At 48.5% G+C, this 22,291-nt stretch overlaps 1 protein-coding gene across 1 annotated transcript in view; it reads right to left on the reverse strand.

Annotated features, from left to right (window-relative positions):
* Positions 1-22,291, reverse strand: part of EGFL6 (EGF like domain multiple 6) — a 580,012-nt gene that overhangs the window by 335,095 nt on the left and 222,626 nt on the right. The window lies entirely within an intron of this gene.

Here is a 22,291-nt window from a genome sequence, read left to right on the forward strand (position 1 = left end):
GTATTACCGCAAAGGAAAACCTGTTTGTAAACGCGCAATATCAATAGCTTTGAAAATAAAAACAATAATTTAATTCAAGGTAAGATCGTATGTGATATATTCTACGGCTAATACTGTCACTGCTTAGTTGTCCATTATCTAAGAATGTTCTTTTTATTGTGTATTTTGAATTCCTTGGAGCCAAGAGCCATTATGAGAAAAGGATCTAGTCTTTGTGTGGATTTATCTGGCATCAGTTGCTCAGTCAAGCCCGTGTTTATCATATTTTTAGACACAAACATCAATTATATTTAAATTCTGTGTTGATAAAATCAGGTGGACAGCGAGGGAACTACTGAAACTTGTGAGCACATGCTCTGGCAGTTTTCCACTCCCACCAACTGTAGGGGAGTGTTGCTGTGGAGTCTGAAAAAATGACCTTTCCTTGGAAGATGTGTAGGGTTTGTACCAATTGACATTATGCTAATTGCATTAAAGGCTACTGAGGTGATGATGAGGAGTAAATGTACTTGAGTGAGGTTTCCCTACATGCTGAATTCCAGCTGGTTGTTCTGGGGGAGTACAGCACCTACACCGCACTGATTGCTTACGGGGACAAGCTGCTGTGGGCAAGAGATTGGAGAAGCTGACATCAAAATACTGTGGATTTGAATGGCCTTTGAAATAGTGGACAGCCAGATTCTGCTGGATCAAATGGGTGTCGCTTGGGGCTGAAGAACATTGCGAGTGAATCAATGATGTCCTTTCTTTTGAGTCAATCTCAGCAGTGGTTAAGATATTCTTTTTGTCAGACTAGGGTACTGATCTGTGAAGTCCCATATAATTCAGCACTCTCTTCACTCTGAATGTACATTGATGTTTCCCACAAACAAAACCTAGGAAGGTGGAACAAAAGGGGCAGAACTGAATTACAATTCAATATCATATATGAAATCTTGAGGAGGATGGCAACTGGTGGTACCGGCTCCGTCCCCATTTCCAGTGGTTAACTTGTAAAACAATAAGTACCAGGACCCCCGTGCAGGAGGACAGGGCAGCTTACACTTTGCCCCTGCCAGTGTTGCCAATACAACTACTAACCATCACACTCCTACAAGGGTAACAACTGATATTATTCAAGGCCCCCAAAGCTCCAAGAATGGCTTGGGTGGCACCTATTAGTGATTATTAATGTATATTTAATTAGTAAACAGCTGTCGGGTGCACATACCCAAATTTGGCAGACAGTGCCACCATGTGGCTGAATGTCACACGACCGGTGCTAAGAATTAAGTGCTGGCACCGAGCACCAGAAACAACTGGCTCAAATTAAGCACTGCCCAATTTCCTTTCACCTGAACAGAGATGTGATGACATCCTCCGCCTGACTGCTCCAGTGACTAGGAATTTTGGATGTATCTTTTAATCAGTACCTTCGTCTAGGAACACAGGTGATGGAGAATTGTTAAGAGCTACATTCTTCAGATGACTCAATATCTTACCCATCTCCAACACCACTCAGTGGTCGACCATGGTTTGGACATTGAAGTTATCGAGAAGGAGTGCTCCAGTTTCACACACATATGAGACAGATGGACTCCGGAAAGTACAAAATTGAAATTAGGCACTTAAGATGAATTTTGGTCTAAAAAGCAGAGGCAGAATTTGCAAAGAACCAGAAAAGGTACATTGTGTCTGACTTACCAAACATTGTGAGACCATGGACTACATGATCAATATAGAACTATCTACATACCTGCTGGCTTTCTGGAAAGACATGATCCTTTTGCTTATCTAGCTGTTTCAGAGGCAGATTGTAAATAAACTTTTCTAAGTATACTTGAATGATTACTTGCATGATTCTTTAGTTTATGAGGAAGATACTAGAAGAGTGAAGCTTCTAGGTGCACATACTGTAATGGAGACTCTTGAATACCTATATCATGACATGTTCTGACGTTATGAAGAGCACAAGGGTTTGGTTATGTGCAGCTTGTGCTAGATGTAGTGTCAGGCCAGAATTAATCAGAATCTTGATCATAGGGCACATTAATTGATTTTATTCTCTGAGTCGTCCGACAAATCTCTAACATGGAGCACCTAAGAAACAAACAAGTCAAACATGTAACACACTAACACACCCACTGGATTGTACATTTACTTAAAGACCACATGACGATGAGCAATTCTTTCTTGTAAAAATAGTGGCTTGATATAGGTTTCCTGTCAGTTAAGTAAAATGTACAAAAAAGTGCTTAGTGCTGGGTTGTCTGCTCTGACCAGCTGCCACAGGGACATTTCAGAAGTAATGGATGCCCATCCTTCAAATATAGTCATACAACGAAAAATAAGAAGGGGATAGTCGGTTAGAAGGTACCTATGCTGAACATTATTGGTTATCGTAAGATACAATTTACAACCTGACTTGTTTTTCAGTACTGTATAACGACCCACTGACACCTAATGGAGGTCTGCTTAGATCCTTTTCTCACCACTGACCCTGAACACGTATTCTGCCATGTTTGGTACTTGGTACTCTTAAAAGAATTCAAACTATTTACTCTTTGTAACTTATTGTTTAAGGACATTGCAAGAGAAAGCATTGTCCATCTAATACCAGCAGCTGTACCCAATCAAGTGTGTAAATGATGTATGCAAATATATATATAATAGAAACATTTTTATAATCAAAATAGGGGTTGTAGCACCATTTTTGATATTATGTGAGCAAGTGAGCAAATACGCTAGTGAGGTACAGTCCAGGCAAAAAAATCAAAGACATTTCTTGTCGAGAATTGTTATAGTTTAAGAACATTTATTTAACGAGATTAATGGGGTGGCTAGTCCAGATACCTGCTAGGTCTTAAGCAGGTGAAGGATTTGTTGCTCATTATAATTGACTGAATATCTGAAATTTTAGAGATTTATGAATTACTTGAACGAAGCTTTTTTAATGGCTGATGGCCAAATTATGAAAAGGTTTGTGCATATAAACCTAATTTTGATGCACTGAAAACACTTGTATTAGGTATAGTCAGAAAACCAGAAATAGTGGCGATTTAACTTCTCTAAGTAAGATTTGCCAATGCAGAAATTCTCTCAGTATGTTGTACTTTCTCCATCCACAAATTAAGTAGTACGGGATTTGTCAGTGTTTCTATGTGATTTTACTTCTAAAATTTGGTGAACCCTCATACACTCAGTGATGTATGGATATTCACCCAATATTTGCAGGGCAATTTCTGTTCATGAGAGGCATGTAGATTTACTTCTGGTAAGGGCAGGAGTACGTGTGTTTCCAAAGTTGGAAGGGTGAGGGAACAAAATTTACGGGGGGAATGGATGAGGTTTCTCGATGTTTGAAATGGAGAAAGAAAGACAGACTGTGTTAACTTAGTTTAGTTTCAGCATTTCACAAGTACAGCAGTAACAATTCTACATGTATTTGATTAATTATATTTTGTTTTAATTATGTATTATTTAATTTAGTGTTTCTGTAAAGTGTTACCTACTACCCATAGTGGCATCAGAGCACTTAGGGTTACGGAAATGGTGAGTTGATTTATGGAACATTTGCCAAGCCGGAGGTGGTGAACCAGCTGGGTCTGGTGGTTCAGCGGACTAATGCTTCTATTGCAGGGGCCTGTGTTCGACCTCATGGTCACAGATTCAAATCCCAGCAGGTCCACTCAGCCTTTCATCCATCTGAGGTCGATAAAATGAGTACCATTGAGTTGGGTAACAACAAACATCTGTTATTCAGCGCAAAGATACCCGTAGTGGTGAACGTGCGCTTTACAAATACACATGTTATGTTATCATCAGGAGGGATAGTACCAAGAGATACTCCAACTTCCAATATATCTTAGTAAGTTGACAACGATTGGAAAGAGTCGTGATATTCTGTGTGAGGAGGTGAAGCCAGTCACAATGGTCTGTACGTGAGCATACTTATATATGTAATTACTTGTGAGACATCTACAATGTGCACTAATAGTCAGGAGTACTCCTAGTATTCTTCGTGAATTGAAGAAGGCAGTCACACTTAATTCTCTTTTAACATGTTTTTATCGATGGTTTGTTTATTGCTGCATTCTCCTGTAATACATTCTTTACATAGGTACACGCCTTGTTTTAGTGCTTTCTGGCGAAGGGTTGGGAATGTTAAACAACCTCACCTCATCACCTGGCTGTCAGTGATGTCTGCGGGCGCTGACGACATGTGGCCATTGCCACTAGCCTTTGTAATGGCAGGAGTAAGGTTGTGTTACTTCCTCTGAAGGTGTTTTATACTTCTTTGATGCAGTCTGGATCACAGCATACTACAAGCATGTAGCCGACGTCCAAAGATGCCCCTTGCTGAATTAGATTGGAACTCATCAAATTCACGTTCGCTGCCGCCGTGTAGGGTACGAAAATAATTCCAGGCTTTAACCAGCTGCTGAACGTGGGATTTCAGAGTCAAAGACGCAGTCGAGGGCGTGGCGCAGCGTTTTCTCTGCTTCAATTGGGTAAATATGACCTTTGATAGTTGCCTAGCTGTGCAGATTGCCCATTTGGCCGAGGTAGCAATCAGAGATGACTAAGTTGTGTCCCATTTCTCAAACCGTTAAGACTGATCCAGCTGTTTGACACCTGTTATTTGACTGCAAACTGTTAAGAACTCAGATGTGAAACTTTGGTCACAAACGGCCGGGGCGAGACGATAATGGTTTGAGGTGTCATTTCCGCCGTAAAAACAAATCCCAACACTGAAGCATAATGTAATGGAGGGACATTTCATGAGAAAAAAGACTAAACAGCTTTACCTCCAATGCTAAGTTCGTGCTGGTGCTTGCAGGGGGTGGGCACCAGCACTTGTTGCTAGGGACCAGGACTTATTTCTTATCACTCAGGGGACTCAAGACATGAGAGGGAATGGCAGAAAGGGACCAGAGAAGGGGGAACAGAAATACTGTCAAAGAAAGTCCACAGGAATGAAAATGAACCTGCAAGAGTGAGATAAAGAGACAAGGGGCCAGATGTAGGTAAATCTGTTTTACAGATTCTAAAATACCTAATTTTACCGATTTGGTATTTTAGAAATGGAAAATGGAATGTAGGAAACAAATCGGTAAAAATTACCGATTCGGTAAAATTCGGAATCTCCGTTTCGGTATTTACCGAATAGGTAAATACCGATTCGGTAATTCCCATTCATTCCTATGGGCCTGGATGCCCATAAGAATGAATAGGAATTACCGAATCGGTATTTACCGATTCGGTAAATACCAATTCGGTAAATACCGAATCGGAGATACAAAAAACAAGCAATTGAGCTAACAACCAATCACGTGCCTCCACCCCACCCCTCAATCAAGCAACAGAGGAACCAACAAATCCTGTGCATCCACCCCACCCCACAACCAGAAAGTGGCCACACCCATGCAGGTGCAGACTAACTGAACGTCCAGAAGAGCTGTGAGACACTGACTGGCTGTTCTGAGCTGAGCTGAGCAGAAGTGCAGGATGGATTCACAAGACTCCCAGAGGGAAGGTGCTGATCAGAAAAGAAAACTAAAGTTCAGCGCAGGTGAACTGCAGGTGCTGGTGGAGGAGGTGGTAAAACACCACACCCAGCTTTTTGGAAAACAGTATCTGCAGGTAGCAGAGGCTGTGAAGAGGAACACCTGGATGGGTATCCAGGCTAAGGTGAATGCCATAGGGGTGACTACAAGAGAAGTGGATGACCTCAAGAAAAGATGGTATGATCTGAGGATCATCACTAAGAAGAAGTTGGCATCACAGAGAAAAGAGGCTAATGTCACATGTGGAGGAAGGAACAGGGCACCTGCCCTTACGGATCTGGAACAGCTAGTGGAGTCCACCCTGGAGCCAGAAAGCATATTTGGGATTGGTGATGCTGACAGCTCAGCCCGAGCTGCAACAAAACAAGGTAAGGTACAAGTCCATAATTCCTCCCCCCTTGCCTGTCTCCCTTCCCCAATGTGGCTGTGTGTTACACACTCCAGTTACACACTCCAGTACACATCCTTAGCAGATTAAATCTCAGACTATGTAGATATCAGCAGCATACTTGAGGATGAGTGAGTGTGTACATAGTATAAGGGCCAGAGTGTCTCTCTTCGCCAAAAAATAACAGAGAAAAGTGGTTTGACATATCTGGGTATGATTGGTGTGAATACATGGCACATTGAAGTATGTGTATGTGTGCGTGTGAACGTGTGGGTGCGTGCACACACATAATACATAATTCCCAAACATCTCTGAAATCGAGATGTGAGTGACAAAGATGTATGTGTGTGCGTGCATAGCAGAGCGAATATACACATCACACATGGCATCACATGGAGTGGCATTGCAGCCCCCAGCCTCAAAGGAAGTAACATCACAAGAAGTGACATCACAAGAAGTGATATCAGATCTTAAGACATGACACATATGTTTAGCAGGTCTATCATGAATATATTTGATCGCATTACAATATTTGACAAATAAGATTTTGCTTCGGAGATGTGCCAAAAAAGTGAAGTAACACTGATGCAAAATCTGGACCTCAACATATACATTTATTTTTTATAGAGATTGGCACCAAGGAGACAAGTGGCAGAAGATCTCTTCTGTTTAATTGATTGTAAAGTCTGCATTTTAAATTGTTGTATGGGTTTAAGACAGCTGCTGCAGAGATTTTTCTGTGGCTTGTAAACCTCAGGGAATAATAATATTGGTAAGATAACACTGGAGGTTAACGTATTTGTTAGAGAGATCTGTGTTTTGTCTAGTTTCAGTTTTGAATCAAAGTAGCATACAGTGTTAATATGTCCTCAGAAAAGCACATTATGTAACAAGCAGATGGCAGATTTTTATTTTATGTAAATAGATAAGTGGGTTACTGCTTTTAACACAGAGATCCTTTTGTTACTTGCTGTTCATAAATTGTAGTTCAATATAGCACAGTGAGCTATGAAGGGTATGTGGATACTACACCATGTAACACTCACTTAATTTATGTAACACATTCTGCACATTGATTTGCACACATGATTTATTGTCAATGTATAAAGTGCACTTTTGATGTAAAGTGCTCTGACACCCTGTATTTGGATGAGTAGCTCTATAGCGCTATAAAAGAAATAAACAAAATAGTGTTATTTAAATGGTTATTTGTGTAAATACTGGGACTTCTGACATTCTTACAGTGCATGCATATGTCTTATAAACAGGGACTGACCAAAGTCAAATGCATACCTCTCTTAACCACCTGTGAACTGATAAGCTGTGTGATTATAATTACCCCCATTTGCATTTACGTGTGAGGCTCTCAACAGCTCTCAGCCAGGATACACCAACAAAAGGAGCCTGATGGCCCCTTAACTTCCGCCTTTGTTATTGGCCCAGTTGGAATCTGATAAGCCTCCTCCCCGCCTGAACGTTGCTGCTGGTAGGGAAAGTAGACAACATGCAGGCGCTGCTGATTGTGTCCCATTGTCTAAAACTTACACTGGTACAAGTGTAGTATATTTCTGTGGGGCCCAATCTCTGGGCAGGATAGAAGGCGTCCACTTAGTGAAAAAAAGTGTTAGATACCGTTTACCCACGTCTACCCTCGACTTGTGGCCTTGGAATACTCCTGCATACATACTCACGTCATAGCTATCTAAGAGATCTCAAATGTATAAGTGTAAAAGCATAACAGCTACAAAGTTGCTGCAAAGGTGAATATGCATTTAACATTTTCTTACTCCTCAGTAAAGATACCTTTTTGTGAAATCCATTTCTTACACACACATCCATTTGGCATGCTTGCACCCAGTTACAACTTGTAAATGCACATACTCATGAACTTGTAAGGTGTCAATCAGCATGTGTGTCCAGGGTAGCAAGTCATCTCCTGTACCTAATTGAATATGAGTTAGTGGGTAATTGCCAACTTTTAGAGGTGAACCCACCTGTTAATGCCTACAAGTCTTCTCAAATCCCTGGATTGATTAATCAGAAACTTTATAATTCAGGCGGAATTTCCATATTTGGAAAGCATATTTGTAAAAAGTAAATTTGTAGAGCACACTAATCACCCGCTATCCAGGTGCTTTAGCAGCTGTGTAGGCTTGTGGTCCCTGTAGAATTATTCAAAAACCCAAGTCTTCAGCTTCTTGGAAAACTCAAGTAGTGAGGAAGAGACTCCAATTTGTTGTGGGAGCTCATGCCATGTTTTGGGTGCGATGTGGGAGAATGAGGGACTTCCAGCTCTGCGTTTGTGAATGCAGGGGGGAGGGGTGTGTGAGTGAGAGCGAGGTTGAGGATAGGTGTTGTTGGACCCGGTCCTTTGGGCAGGTTTACCCCGTGACTTTTTGCTTTTTCCTAGCCTGTTTTTGGAACCTGGATTGGTGATTGTAGGCCTCTGCGCACTTTTTCACTGTGGTACAGGGTAAAGTGCGTGTGCTCTCTGTGTATGGATGGTGAGCGACCTGCCCTCCCATAGGAATGAATGGGGAATATGTGTGCCCATGGTAGATTCCTGATGCGTGGGGAGTACAGGGGCGAGTTTGATATGTATGAACTCGTGAGAATGAATGCTGCAGAATGGTGTATGCGGCATGGCTGTGTCTAGTCTAGAAGCGCCACTTTTAGAAGTTGGCATAATTGTGTAGTGAGTCTGCTGGCACGTGATTGGCTGATGAGCCTGGGCCTGCTGGTGGATGGACTGTCTGTTTGAGTAGGATGGGGTCTGCCAGGCCCTGGAGGAGGGGGTCTGAGTCAGCCGTAGATGAAAGGCCCCCATCTGCTGTTAGGGAGGAGTGGAAAGAGCGTCTGGTGGAGCCAGGCTGTGCCTGTGGGCCCACCCTTGATGGCTCTCCCTCCTGACAACCCACTGTCACCTCTGACCTGAGGCTGACAGGAGAGGGAAACCAGATACACCCAGGGCTTAGGGCTCGCTTACACAAAGACTTCAAAAGACTTCAAAGCCTTTTCTGTGTATAAGAAGGGACTGTGTTCCCTTCCAGTTTGTTCTTGTCTTGTTCTGTGCTGACTGGGATCTACCCGGGGCGGGCGCTGCCCAGCCCCTGGAGGCGGATGGACTGCTGGGGGACTCTTCCTGACTGTCCCCCTGCCTGCTGCATTGCTTGGAAGACTTTGCTGGTCCATAGCGCTTAGGAGCGCGGTATTTGCTTTTCCTAGCGCCTGGGAGCGCTTTGCCTATTTTTCTAGCGCTTTGGAGCGCTTTATTGCCCAAGCGCTGGAGAGCGCTTTATTTGTCTTCATAGCGCTACTTGGCCCCAAGCGCTTAATAGCGCTTCAACTTTTATGGGGTGCTGTTTGTAGCGAGGGTGCCACCCCTCGGATCGTGGTTCCCCGCCTGCCTGCCTAAAGAGGAGGGCCGCTGCGCTGCCCGCAGCGACCCGGAAGTGGTCGGCCGGCCGGCCAATCTCAGCGCGGCTGGCCGGAAGTCCTGCCCCCCCCCCCCCCCCGCAGTCGCCGGGAAGAAGAGGGAAGGCGCGGGAGATGGCGGCGGTGGACGGGGGCTCCTCTCGGCTGAGGGAGCCCCCGGGAGACGAGGCGGCCGGTTGGCAGGGCTCCCGTGTGCCGAGGGAGCCCTGCAGAGAGGAGAAGACTCGTGGTCGGTGGCTGGGGCTCCCGGGTGCGGAGGGAGCCCCGGCGAGGAAGAGAGAAGGCCGGCGCGAGGCTCCCCGCATGGAGGGAGAGCCTCGAGGGAGCAGAGACCTGCTGTCGCCCCGCCCGCGATGGAGTCCCGGTGAGTCTGGGCTGAGGGTCGGGCCGAGTGGGGCAGAAGAGGGGAGGGGCGCCGGGGCACGGTGCGGTGTCGGCCCCCCCCAGTGGCGCGAGCTCGCGCCTGTGGCCAGGATGAAGCCACGAGGGCTTCAAGGGCTGCCCCAGTTGGCAGTGGGTCGCCCCAACGATATCTAGAGCCCCGAGAGGTTCAAGGGGCCCTCATCTTGTTGGGCGAGCCCCGAGGCTCGTAGGGGCATAAGGGACTTTGGTGCATCTAGGGCGGCCCCAGTTGGCAGTGGGTCGCCCCAACGTGCGTGAGCCCAGAGAAGCTCCGAGGGGCCATATTTTGTTTAAGAGCCTGTTTGGCTCCAACGACCCCACAGTTGCTCGAAGAGCCTGCTAGGCTCAGGGAACATGTTTGTTCAGAGCCTGTGTGGCTCCAACGTTGGGCATGAGTAATGCCAGAGCCTGTGTGGCTCCAACGTGGACATAGGTGGGTGTAGAGCCGGTGTGGCTCCAGCGTGGCGCAGTTTGCGCCTGAGGGCCAGTGAGGGCCCCGGCGCAGTTTTGAATCTCCAGCCGCCCAGCAATTAGTGGGCAGCTGCACCGTTTAGGCGCAAGTTCAGGAGAGAGTCCCTGTGTGGGACAGCGAGGGCACAGTGGTGCCCGGCCTTCACAGCTGCGCAGCACTTAATGCCAGCTGCAACGTTTAGGCCCTTGTGAGTGTTCCCAGGGGCCCAGCAAGTAGTGGGCCCCTGCATCGTTTAGGCCCTGACATTGAGACTCAGGGCGTTCTAGCCCCAACAAGGCCAGTTGGCCTAGGGACTGCCACAGGTGGTGGCTTATGTAGGTTTTGCGCAATTGTATGGTTATTGCACCTCTGAATGTATTTCCTTGCATCATGTTTTATTCCTGCACCTCTGAATGTTTTAGACATCATGTGACTTTTGCGCCACTGTATTATTCTGGTACCTCTGAATGTAATTTTATTGCATCATGTGCGTTATTCTTAACACCGCTGAATGTGTAGGTTTATGCATTATGTGTTTTTCTTTACTACTCCTCTGAATGTATATTTATGCATCATGGGTAATGTGTTCTTCCTTAGACCCCTAAAACGCTGTGTGCTACTTAGGTGGTTTTCCTTTACTACTCCTCTGAATGTGTTTCATACATCATGGGTAATGTGTTCTTTCTTAGACCCCTAAATGCTGTGTGATACTTAGGTGGTTGTTCTTTTAGTACAGGTGGTCCTAGTGAGGTCCTGGTCCCCTGCGTGACAGTCTCCTAAGGGGTTTAGGGTTGCGTAGGAGGTACTTACCTGTTCCCAGTAGTTACTGGATGTGATCTATAACTGTTACTTTGTGTTACAGTGAAGTTTATATACTTTTATTCTAATTTCTGACAAGTATTTCTATATCTGCAAAGTGTTGATTCAGACAGTGGCCCATGTGGCCCTGTCTTGTAAATAATCCCTTGTGAATATTGCCGTGCCAGTTGGCACAATGTACATGTGTGATTTCTATCTGATATGTTTTGACAATACAAAAGTTATTTTAATATAACCTTGTGTGGAGTTTCTTTTGTGGTGTGCCTAGTATGTTGTTGCTGTCGTGCGGTGACGCAAATGCTTTACACATCGCCTCCGAGTTTAGCCTAGACTGCTCGCGCCATGCTACCTAGAGGGTGAGCAAGGGTTATCTTGGCGTGTGACTTCCTTGCCCTGACTGGAATGGTGGTTTCTGCCTGGCTTTGGCATCAGCCTTGGCCTACCAGAAATAGCCGGTTTCCAACATTGGTGGGTCACCGGTGCGGATTTGGACTTGCGTTTGCCCAGTGCCATAGCGACAGCTGGCTTCATTACAAAAACTCTGCATTTTTCAGATAGTCACATGTATGGGATTATTGTTTTTGATTTTGTTTTTCCTCAAGAATGTCATTTTCAGATGGTGTTCCTGCGCTTTATGTTTAGTGGCAAATAAGAGAAAATGACAGGGCGGGACGCCAGTAGAGAGGGGAGGTTCCCGTAGATTAGGAATCCCTTGCTGGGTCCAGTGTCCAATTCCCGTTCCTTTCCCTGTGTGGGTAGATGGAAGAGAGGGAGTGTGGAGGAGAAATTGCTTGCTCAGGAGGGTGGTTATTCCCTGAGTGTAGTGTGTGTGTCTGGATTCCCCCCGTATGGTAGGGTCCAGTGGTGGCAGCTTAAATGTGTCCAGTGCGTGAATTCCCATTCCCAGTTCCCAGAGTATGGTGCCTGGTGCTCAGTAAGAGGGTGACAGGTTGAGAGTCAGAGGCAGTGAGGAACTGTCTCACCAGTCTGGAGGGGGAGTGTGTGGATGAGTGCTGTGTTGAACTGGAGGAGTTGTGTGAGTTTTTTTTAGGAGCTTGCACGTGAGATGGATGTCTGGCGGTGTGCTGGATGTCGTGCAGAGACATTAGGGAGTGATTCTAAAAGTAGTGGCTTGTGTATCTGATGATCCTGTGTAGGTGAAGAGGTTCATGTGTAGCCCAGCTTGGTCCCATTAGGATGGTAGGGGTGTAGGGGCTCACGTCCTGTCTCAGTGGAGGCGGAGTGAGTGTGGGACGGTGTGTCCCACGTTGGCCCGAAACCCTGTCTCAGGGCCTGGAGCGTTCCCTAAGGGAGCGCCAGGTCAGGGGCCTAGGCTGTACTTATAAGTCATTTGAGGAGGATCTTCCTGTGTCTAGAGGACGGGGAGTTTCTGTAACCAGAACTCCGGCGGTCCTAGTGTTGGGCAGTACTGCTCCTAAGTGGAAGGTGCAGAAGTCCTGGTTCGCTGAGCATTTGACCGTCTAGAGTGCTTGACCATTATTTTGGGGCCTCTGGAGGTTGTTCCCCGAGGAGGGGGGAGGCCAGGTTCAGGTTCAGCCTGACCTGGAGGGAAGGGCATCTGTAGTCGGTGTCCTGACCGGTTGTTGGCTTCCAGGGGTACCGCTCCCAGGTGGGAGGGTGCAGAACTCTGGAGGGGGGTGCAGAGGGACGGTGTCCTTACTTCTGACCCCGGTGGGAGGAGAGTGTGTCGCTGCTACGCCGCTGGCGTGTGCTCTGTCTAGCCTGAGACATACTGTGCCTGTGATCATGGAACTGGAAGGGGGTGCAGAAGGACGGTGTACTTCTGACCCCGACTTCTGACCCCGGTGCAACTTAAGGGTGTAAATCCTAGGTTGGGAGATTAGGAAACTTCTAGGTCAAGAGGAACTCTACCAACGTGAATCAGCTGAAGAGACTGAGGGGGCTGCCCTTGCTGTGTGTTCTGGGGCCCACCTGCAGTTTGTTGTTTCCACTAAGGTAGAGGAAAGGGGACTTTGCTGTGTGCTGTGTCCCCCCACCTGCTTGAAGAGGGACTGTGCTGTGTGCTTTGTACCTCAGAAGTGGAATCGTTTCCAGGTGGTAGACCAGTGATGGAGTGAGGTCCTGATCTGGTAGGAGAGTTGTGTTCTGGTGAGTGCTTCCCTGTGAGGGTTATTCCTTCACCCTGACTGGAAGCAAGGGTCCCTACTTGGTCTAAGGTACTTACCTCTGCCAACTAGAGACCCCCAGTTCTAACATTGGTGGAGTAGAGGTAGGATCGGGCATTCTTGCCGTGACCTCTAGTCAGCCTGAGGGTGTGGTCCCTAGGTTGTAGGATCAGTGGTAGTGTAGCTACCCTGAGAGAGAGAGTGGAGATTGGCTATTGTGTGCCAGGGGCTTCTGCCCCCACTCTGTGGATTGGTTAGGACCTGTGATCTTTGGATGGCCTAGGGCCTGGTCCTGGCTGTGGGTGACTAGTGCGTACCAGTGGGGTATCCTAGTTGTGCCAGAGAGCTTTTGGTGAGGGAAATCTATGTGGGTTCAGAGTGGCGAAAAACTGGAAGGTCCCTGCCGTGCAGGCCCGTGTCCGTGGGTTTTGTCGCCCAAAGCATTGAAGACCATCAGTGTAGTGATTGGTCTACCCTGCGTTTTGGCTGGAAGGGGGATGTGTTGGACCCGGTCCTTTGGGCAGGTTTACCCCGTGACTTTTTGCTTTTTCCTAGCCTGTTTTTGGAACCTGGATTGGTGATTGTAGGCCTCTGCGCACTTTTTCACTGTGGTACAGGGTAAAGTGCGTGTGCTCTCTGTGTATGGATGGTGAGCGACCTGCCCTCCCATAGGAATGAATGGGGAATATGTGTGCCCATGGTAGATTCCTGATGCGTGGGGAGTGCAGGGGCGAGTTTGATATGTATGAACTCGTGAGAATGAATACTGCAGAATGGTGTATGCGGCATGGCTGTGTCTAGTCTAGAACCGCCACTTTTAGAAGTTGGCATAATTGTGTAGTGAGTCTGCTGGCACGTGATTGGCTGATGAGCCTGGGCCTGCTGGTGGATGGACTGTCTGTTTGAGTAGGATGGGGTCTGCCAGGCCCTGGAGGAGGGGGTCTGAGTCAGCCGTAGATGAAAGGCCCCCATCTGCTGTTAGGGAGGAGTGGAAAGAGCGTCTGGTGGAGCCAGGCTGTGCCTGTGGGCCCACCCTTGATGGCTCTCTCTCCTGACAACCCACTGTCACCTCTGACCTGAGGCTGACAGGAGAGGGAAACCAGATACACCCAAGGCTTAGGGCTCGCTTACACAAAGACTTCAAAAGACTTCAAAGCCTTTTCTGTGTATAAGAAGGGACTGTGTTCCCTTCCAGTTTGTTCTTGTCTTGTTCTGTGCCGACTGGGATCTACCCGGGGCGGGCGCTGCCCAGCCCCTGGAGGCGGATGGACTGCTGGGGGACTCTTCCTGACTGTCCCCCTGCCTGCTGCATTGCTTGGAAGACTTTGCTGGTCCATAGCGCTTAGGAGCGCGGTATTTGCTTTTCCTAGCGCCTGGGAGCGCTTTGCCTATTTTTCTAGCGCTTTGGAGCGCTTTATTGCCCAAGCGCTGGAGAGCGCTTTATTTGTCTTCATAGCGCTACTTGGCCCCAAGCGCTTAATAGCGCTTCAACTTTTATGGGGTGCTGTTTGTAGCGAGGGTGCCACCCCTCGGATCGTGGTTCCCCGCCTGCCTGCCTAAAGAGGAGGGCCGCTGCGCTGCCCGCAGCGACCCGGAAGTGGTCGGCCGGCCGGCCAATCTCAGCGCGACCGGCCGGATGTCCCGCCCCCCCCCCCCGCAGTCGCCGGGAAGAAGAGGGAAGGCGCGGGAGATGGCGGCGGTGGACGGGGCTCCTCTCGGCTGAGGGAGCCCCCGGGAGACGAGGCGGCCGGTTGGCAGGGCTCCCGTGTGCCGAGGGAGCCCTGCAGAGAGGAGAAGACTCGTGGTCGGCGGCTGGGGCTCCCGGGTGCGGAGGGAGCCCCGGCGAGGAAGAGAGAAGGCCGGCGCGAGGCTCCCCGCATGGAGGGAGAGCCTCGAGGGAGCAGAGACCTGCTGTCGCCCCGCCCGCGATGGAGTCCCGGTGAGTCTGGGCTGAGGGTCGGGCCGAGTGGGGCAGAAGAGGGGAGGGGCGCCAGGGCACGGTGCGGTGTCGGCCCCCCCCAGTGGCGCGAGCTCGCGCCTGTGGCCAGGATGAAGCCACGAGGGCTTCAAGGGCTGCCCCAGTTGGCAGTGGGTCGCCCCAACGATATCTAGAGCCCCGAGAGGTTCAAGGGGCCCTCATCTTGTTGGGCGAGCTCCGAGGCTCGTAGGGGCATAAGGGACTTTGGTGCATCTAGGGCGGCCCCAGTTGGCAGTGGGTCGCCCCAACGTGCGTGAGCCCAGAGAAGCTCCGAGGGGCCATATTTTGTTTAAGAGCCTGTTTGGCTCCAACGACCCCACAGTTGCTCGAAGAGCCTGCTAGGCTCAGGGGACATGTTTGTTCAGAGCCGGTGTGGCTCCAACGTTGGGCATGAGTAATGCCAGAGCCTGTGTGGCTCCAACGTGGACATAGGTGGGTGTAGAGCCGGTGTGGCTCCAGCGTGGCGCAGTTTGCGCCTGAGGGCCAGTGAGGGCCCCGGCGCAGTTTTGAATCTCCAGCCGCCCAGCAATTAGTGGGCAGCTGCACCGTTTAGGCGCAAGTTCAGGAGAGAGTCCCTGTGTGGGACAGCGAGGGCACAGTGGTGCCCGGCCTTCACAGCTGCGCAGCACTTAGTGCCAGCTGCAACGTTTAGGCCCTTGTGAGTGTTCCCAGGGGCCCAGCAAGTAGTGGGCCCCTGCATCGTTTAGGCCCTGACATTGAGACTCAGGGCGTTCTAGCCCCAACAAGGCCAGTTGGCCTAGGGACTGCCACAGGTGGTGGCTTATGTAGGTTTTGCGCAATTGTATGGTTATTGCACCTCTGAATGTATTTCCTTGCATCATGTTTTATTCCTACACCTCTGAATGTTTTAGACATCATGTGACTTTTGCGCCACTGTATTATTCTGGTACCTCTGAATGTAATTTTATTGCATCATGTGCGTTATTCTTAACACCGCTGAATGTGTAGGTTTATGCATTATGTGTTTTTCTTTACTACTCCTCTGAATGTATATTTATGCATCATGGGTAATGTGTTCTTCCTTAGACCCCTAAAACGCTGTGTGCTACTTAGGTGGTTTTCCTTTACTACTCCTCTGAATGTGTTTCATACATCATGGGTAATGTGTTCTTTCTTAGACCCCTAAATGCTGTGTGATACTTAGGTGGTTGTTCTTTTAGTACAGGTGGTCCTAGTGAGGTCCTGGTCCCCTGCGTGACAGTCTCCTAAGGGGTTTTGGGTTGCGTAGGAGGTACTTACCTGTTCCCAGTAGTTACTGGATGTGATCTATAACTGTTACTTTGTGTTACAGTGAAGTTTATATACTTTTATTCTAATTTCTGACAAGTATTTCTATATCTGCAAAGTGTTGATTCAGACAGTGGCCCATGTGGCCCTGTCTTGTAAATAATCCCTTGTGAATATTGCCGTGCCAGTTGGCACAATGTACATGTGTGATTTCTATCTGATATGTTTTGACAATACAAAAGTTATTTTAATATAACCTTGTATGGAGTTTCTTTTGTGGTGTGCCTAGTATGTTGTTGCTGTCGTGCGGTGACGCAAATGCTTTACACATCGCCTCCGAGTTTAGCCTAGACTGCTCGCGCCATGCTACCTAGAGGGTGAGCAGGGGTTATCTTGGCGTGTGACTTCCTTGCCCTGACTGGAATGGTGGTTTCTGCCTAGCTTTGGCATCAGCCTTGGCCTACCAGAAATAGCTGGTTTCCAACAGGTGTCTTGATGGGTTTCTGTGAAAATGTTTGCAGCTGTTAAGGTATGCAGGTCAAGTTTTGGGTAGGGCTTTGTAGGTGTGTGTGATGAATTTTTATTGTCTGCAGTTGTGATTGGGGGGCCGGTGGAGCTCCCTGGGGTGAGGTGAGATGTGAGGGTGGCGAGGAAGGTTGAGCATGACTCTTGTGACAGCATTCTGGATGGTCTGTAGTCAAGTCAAGTCAAAGAATTTATATAGCGCACTACATACCCAGAGGGTCTCAAGGCGCTTAGGGAGGGCAGGAGGATTATTTGTCAAATATCCACGTTTTAAGTTGCTTTCTGAATGCTAGGTGGTTCTGGGTAAGGCGAAGGTAAGTGGGGAGTGAGTTCCATGTTTTAGCTGCCAGGTATGAGAAGGATCTGCCTCCCATGGTGGTCTTGTTGATGCGAGGTACAGTGGCGAGGGCTTGGCTGGAAGAACGTAGTTGGCGGGAGGGGGTGTAGAAGGACAGTCGTGAGTTGAGGCATTCTGGTCCGATGTTGTAGAGTGATTTGTGTGCGTGGGTTAGCAGTCGGAAAGTGATCCTCTTATTGACGGGTAGCCAGTGGAGGTCTTTCAGGTGACCAGAGATGTGTTCGTTACGCGGGATGTCTAATATGATCCTGGCTGAGGCGTTTTGGATTCGTTGGAGTTTCCTCTGGAGTTTAGCGGTAGTACCTGCGTAGAGGGTGTTTCCATAGTCCAGTCGGCTCGTGACCAGAGCATGGGTGACTGTTTTTCTGGTTTCGGTGGGGATCCAGCGAAATGTTTTTTTGAGCATGCGAAGAATGTTGAAGCAGGATGAGGAGACGGCGCTGACTTGTCTGTTCATTGAAAGTGAAGAATCCAGGATAACGCCTAGGTTCCGTGCGTGGTCTGTCGGGATGGGTGCTTTTCCAAGGGCTTCCGGCCACCAAGAGTCGTCCTATGCAGAGGGGGATGTACCTAAGATGAGGACTTCTGTTTTATCTGAGTTCAGTTTCAGACGGCTGTGTTTCATCCATTCGGCAACTTCTTTCATTCCTTCGTGTAGGTTAGTTTTGGCTGTGCTGGGGTCATTGGTGAGAGAAAGGATCAGTTGCGTGTCATCCGCGTAAGAGATGATGTTGAGGTTGTGTTGGCGGGCGATGGCTGCGAGGGGGCTCATGTATACGTTGAAGAGGGTGGGACTGAGTGAGGATCCTTGTGGAACGCCACAGATGACTTCAGTGGCCTCGGACTTGAATGGTGGAAGGCGGACTCTCTGGGTTCTTCCGGTGAGGAACGAGGTGATCCATTCAAGTGCTTTTCCTTGTATTCCGATGTTTCTGAGGCGTTGTAAAAGGGTGCTGTGGCAGACTGTGTCGAAGGCTGCAGAGAGGTCGAGGAGGATGAGGGCGACTGTGTCTCCATTGTCCAGTAGAGTTCGAATGTCGTCTGTTGCTGCGATGAGGGCGGTCTCAGTGCTGTGTTTTGCTCGGAAGCCGGACTGTGAGGAGTCGAGGGATTTGTTGGCTTCGAGGAAGGCGGCGAGCTGGTTGTTGACAGCTTTCTCGATGACTTTGGCCGGGAAAGGAAGGAGCGAGATGGGGCGGTAATTTTTGAGTTCGGTGGGGTCCGCTGTGGGTTTTTTCAGAAGGGCGGTGAGTTCAGCGTGTTTCCAGCTTTCCGGGAAGGTGGCAGAGTTGAAGGAGCAGTTGATGACGTCTCGGAGGTGCGGTGCTATGGCGGAGTCTGCTTTGTTGAAGATGTGGTGAGGACATGGGTCTGTGGGGGATCCTGAGTGGATGGAGTTCATCAGGCGGATGGTGTCCTCAGTGGAGATTGGGTTCCAGTCGTTAAGGGTGTTCAAGGGGGGAGAATGTTCAGCATATGGTTGGGTGGGTTGGTCTCCGGGTTGGTTGTCGAAGCTGTTGTGGATGTCTGCAATTTTGTTGTGGAAGAATAAAGCCAGGGAGTCGCAGAGGGCTTGAGAGGGGGTGATGTCATTGGAGTTGGCCGAGGGATTGGTAAATTCCTTGACGATGTTGAAAAGTTCCTTGCTGTTGTGGGCGTTGTTGTCTAGTCGATCCTTGAATGCTGTTTTCTTGGCCTTTCGGATTAGTTGGTGGTGTGTGCGGGTGGCGATTTTGAAGGCGTCCTTGGAGCTAGTGGTTGGGTCTTTTTTCCAGGCCTTTTCAAGGGAGCGGCAGAGTTTCTTGGACTTCTTAAGATCATCATTGAACCATGAGGCCTTCTTGCTGGCAGGTTTGCGTTGACGTTTTTTCAGTGGTGCTAGGATGTCGGCGGTGTTGGATAACCATAGGGTGAAGTTGGTGGCGGCTTGGTCTGGGTTAGAGGAGTGGGCTGGGGTGTTTAGAAGGAGCGATGAGGAGATCTGGTCGATGGTGATTTTGTTCCAGTTTCTTTGCAGAGTTGGTTGGGGGTGGTTGATGGGTTTCGGCTTGTTGTAGGTGAAGTGAACGCAGCTGTGGTCAGTCCAAAGGAGATCCGTAGTGTGGCTGAAGGCGATATGATTGCTGGAGGTGAAGATAGGGTCGAGTGTGTGACCTGCGATGTGGGTGGGGGAAGTGACCAGTTGTTTAAGTCCGAGGTTGGCGAGGTTGTCCAAGAGGGTGGTGGTGTTGCGGTCGTTGTTCTTTTCAAGGTGAAAGTTGAGGTCTCCCAGAAGGATGTAATCTTTGGAGGGGAGCGCGTGTGGAGTGATGAAGTCCGTGATGTCTTCACTGAATTTTGCGCGGGGTCCTGGTGGTCTGTAGAGGAGGGTGCCTCTGAGTGTGGTCTTGGGGTCGATGTGGATCTGGAAGTGAAGGTGTTCAGAGTTGGCGAGATTGACGTCAGAGCTGGTTGTGATGTGGATTGATTTTTTATGGACGATAGCGATTCCTCCTCCTGTGTGGCCGGTACGGTCCTTGCGTGTGATCTTATATTCTTCAGGGATGGCAATGGTGATGTCTGGGGCGGAGGAAGCGTTCATCCATGTTTCTGTTAGGAAGGCGACGTCTGGTGAGATGGTGTCTAGTAGATTCCATAGGTCAATGGCGTGCCTGTGGACCGATCGGGTGTTGAGAAGGATGCATTGTAGGTGGTTGGTGTCGGGAATCTGAGGTGTGATCGTAGCGGAGTTGGTGACGGTACTGATGAATTTGCAGGAGTAGCATGAGAAAGGTCCATGGGTGTGTCCAGGAGCGGCTTGGACGCAATTGGGGGAGCGGCCGGGGTTAAGGGCTAGGAGGGTGGTGGCATCGTAGGTAATTCGGGAGGGCTGGGCTGCGCGAGGGGCAGGGGGTATGGCGCGGGGCGCGGTCCAGGCGCGGACGGGCGTAGACGGGCTTACCTTTGGCGCACCTTCGGCGTGTACGTAGCGCGTGGACGCTGCGCGTTGGAGCATCAGGCATAAATGAAGTGTGGAGGGGGCGGAGCGTGGGAGGGTCAGCTGGGAGGCGGGGTCTGGGAGGAGACACGGGAGAAACCCCAAACAAGTCGAAATGGCCGCCTAAAATGAAATCGAAAGTGGGGCACAGCCGGAGCTTCAAACAGAGATTCTTCTAAGTAAGTAATTAAAGAGACGTTCCCCCGACAAGCACAATCGCCGTTTAATACAAATAGATACTATGTAGCACAATCGCCGCTTTAAACAATTCGATACAATGTAGCAGTGCGAGCCTAAACGCTAATAGGCGCTTTAACTTTATGAAATGAGGTCGGAAAAGCAATGCGGGCATAAACGATACCAGGCGCAGTAGGAAGCTGCAAGCACTGTAGCTGGAGGGCAGTCAGCAGGAATCCGGGCAGGCAAGGCAGGCAGCTAGCACAGGGCTTCAGAGAAGCGAGTGGAGAGCTGTGGGAGCGACCGTGATGGATGGAATCTGTTCAGCAGTTGCATTGAAATTACGGTGTACCATGTGTTGCCGTAGTTGAGATGGCTTGTGATGAGTGCTTTTGTGACAGTTCGTCTGGTGTTCTGTGGGAGCTACTTGAAGATTTTTTGTAGCATTCATAGGATATGGAAGCAAGCGGAGCTCACTACGTTGATTTGTGCCCTCATGTTCAGCTAGTCGTCCAGGATGATCCCCAGATTTCTGGTGTGGTTGGTGGGTGGTGGTGTGGGTCCCAGTTCTGTCAGCTAATAGGAGGAGTCCAACAGGGAGTTCTTGTTTCTAAAGACCAGTATATCAGTCTTGTTGGTGTTCAGTTTCAAGCAGTTGGTTCTCATCCTCTCCGCAACCAGGGTTATACATTTGATGAACATTGTTCTAGTAGTGGGCGTGTTGTCCATCAGGGAGATGAGTCTGCGTAGGAGATGAGTGTGATGCCTTAAGACCTGATGGTGTCAGCGAGTGGAGCCATGTAGATGTTAAACAGAGTTGGGCTGAGGGAAGAACTCTAGGGGACTCCGCATGCAGGTTCACGACCGCAGATGGGAAAAGTAGCAGGCTGACTCTCCAGGTTCTTCCTATAAGCAAGGAGCATATCCAGTTGAGTGCTGGTCATTGGATACCGCATTTGTGGAGTCTTCTGATGAGGGTGTTGTGGGGTTAATATTTTACTTTTCTGACTCCTTCTATCAGAAATTTGATTTTATGCCCACAATTATTTGTGGACATCAGTTGAATTTAGGAGTGCTAAAACATATGAGAATCAGATCCGCTAAGACCAGTGCGGAATTTGTGCCACCAGCACCCATTTTTATGGCCTCACTTTGACCATAAGCAAGAGTGAGAAGGACAGAAAAGGAAGGCAGCAGGAATAACAGAAAGATATGAAACAGTAACAGCGGGAGAAAGAAAGGATGAAAATTAAAGTCATGAGAAAATTAAAGACACAGTTGGTGTAAGGTGTTGAATCAAGACGATCATCAATAGGGCTAGAGCTCGGCTTTTAAGAAAAAGAGTTTGGTCCACTTCACTTTTTTTTTTTTTTTAAATTAAGCCATGGGTGACATATAACTGTCCATTTTCAATATGCTTTGCTTCTTGCACCTCTAATCGAATGCCCTGCCAAATATATATCAGACATATCACATCAAGATTTGTATTATAAAAATTGCCTCATTTTTAACTTTCTTAAACCAGGCAGTAGGCATTCAACCCATATAAAGGCTGTGGTTACAAGATGCCTGTAAAAGTCCTACTGGCGTGCAAACCCTTATTTGGCAGTGTTCAGAATAAAGAGTTATGCAGTTTTAAGGGCACCCAGGAATTAGCTGATGCAATAAAATCCGCATACCCTGTATAAGTTTAGGGAGGTCAAACCTGCCAATGGTTACCAAGTGAAAGTGACCAGAAAATAACAGGAGATGTGGATTTTGGGGGATTGAAGCACCGAAGTTCACGCGTTATGCAATATTTTTGAGATCTAAACTCGCAATATAGGTATCATTTATTGGA

Source organism: Lissotriton helveticus, chromosome 8, assembly GCF_964261635.1.
Source record: "Lissotriton helveticus chromosome 8, aLisHel1.1, whole genome shotgun sequence".
Classification (NCBI taxonomy): Eukaryota; Metazoa; Chordata; class Amphibia; order Caudata; family Salamandridae; genus Lissotriton; species Lissotriton helveticus.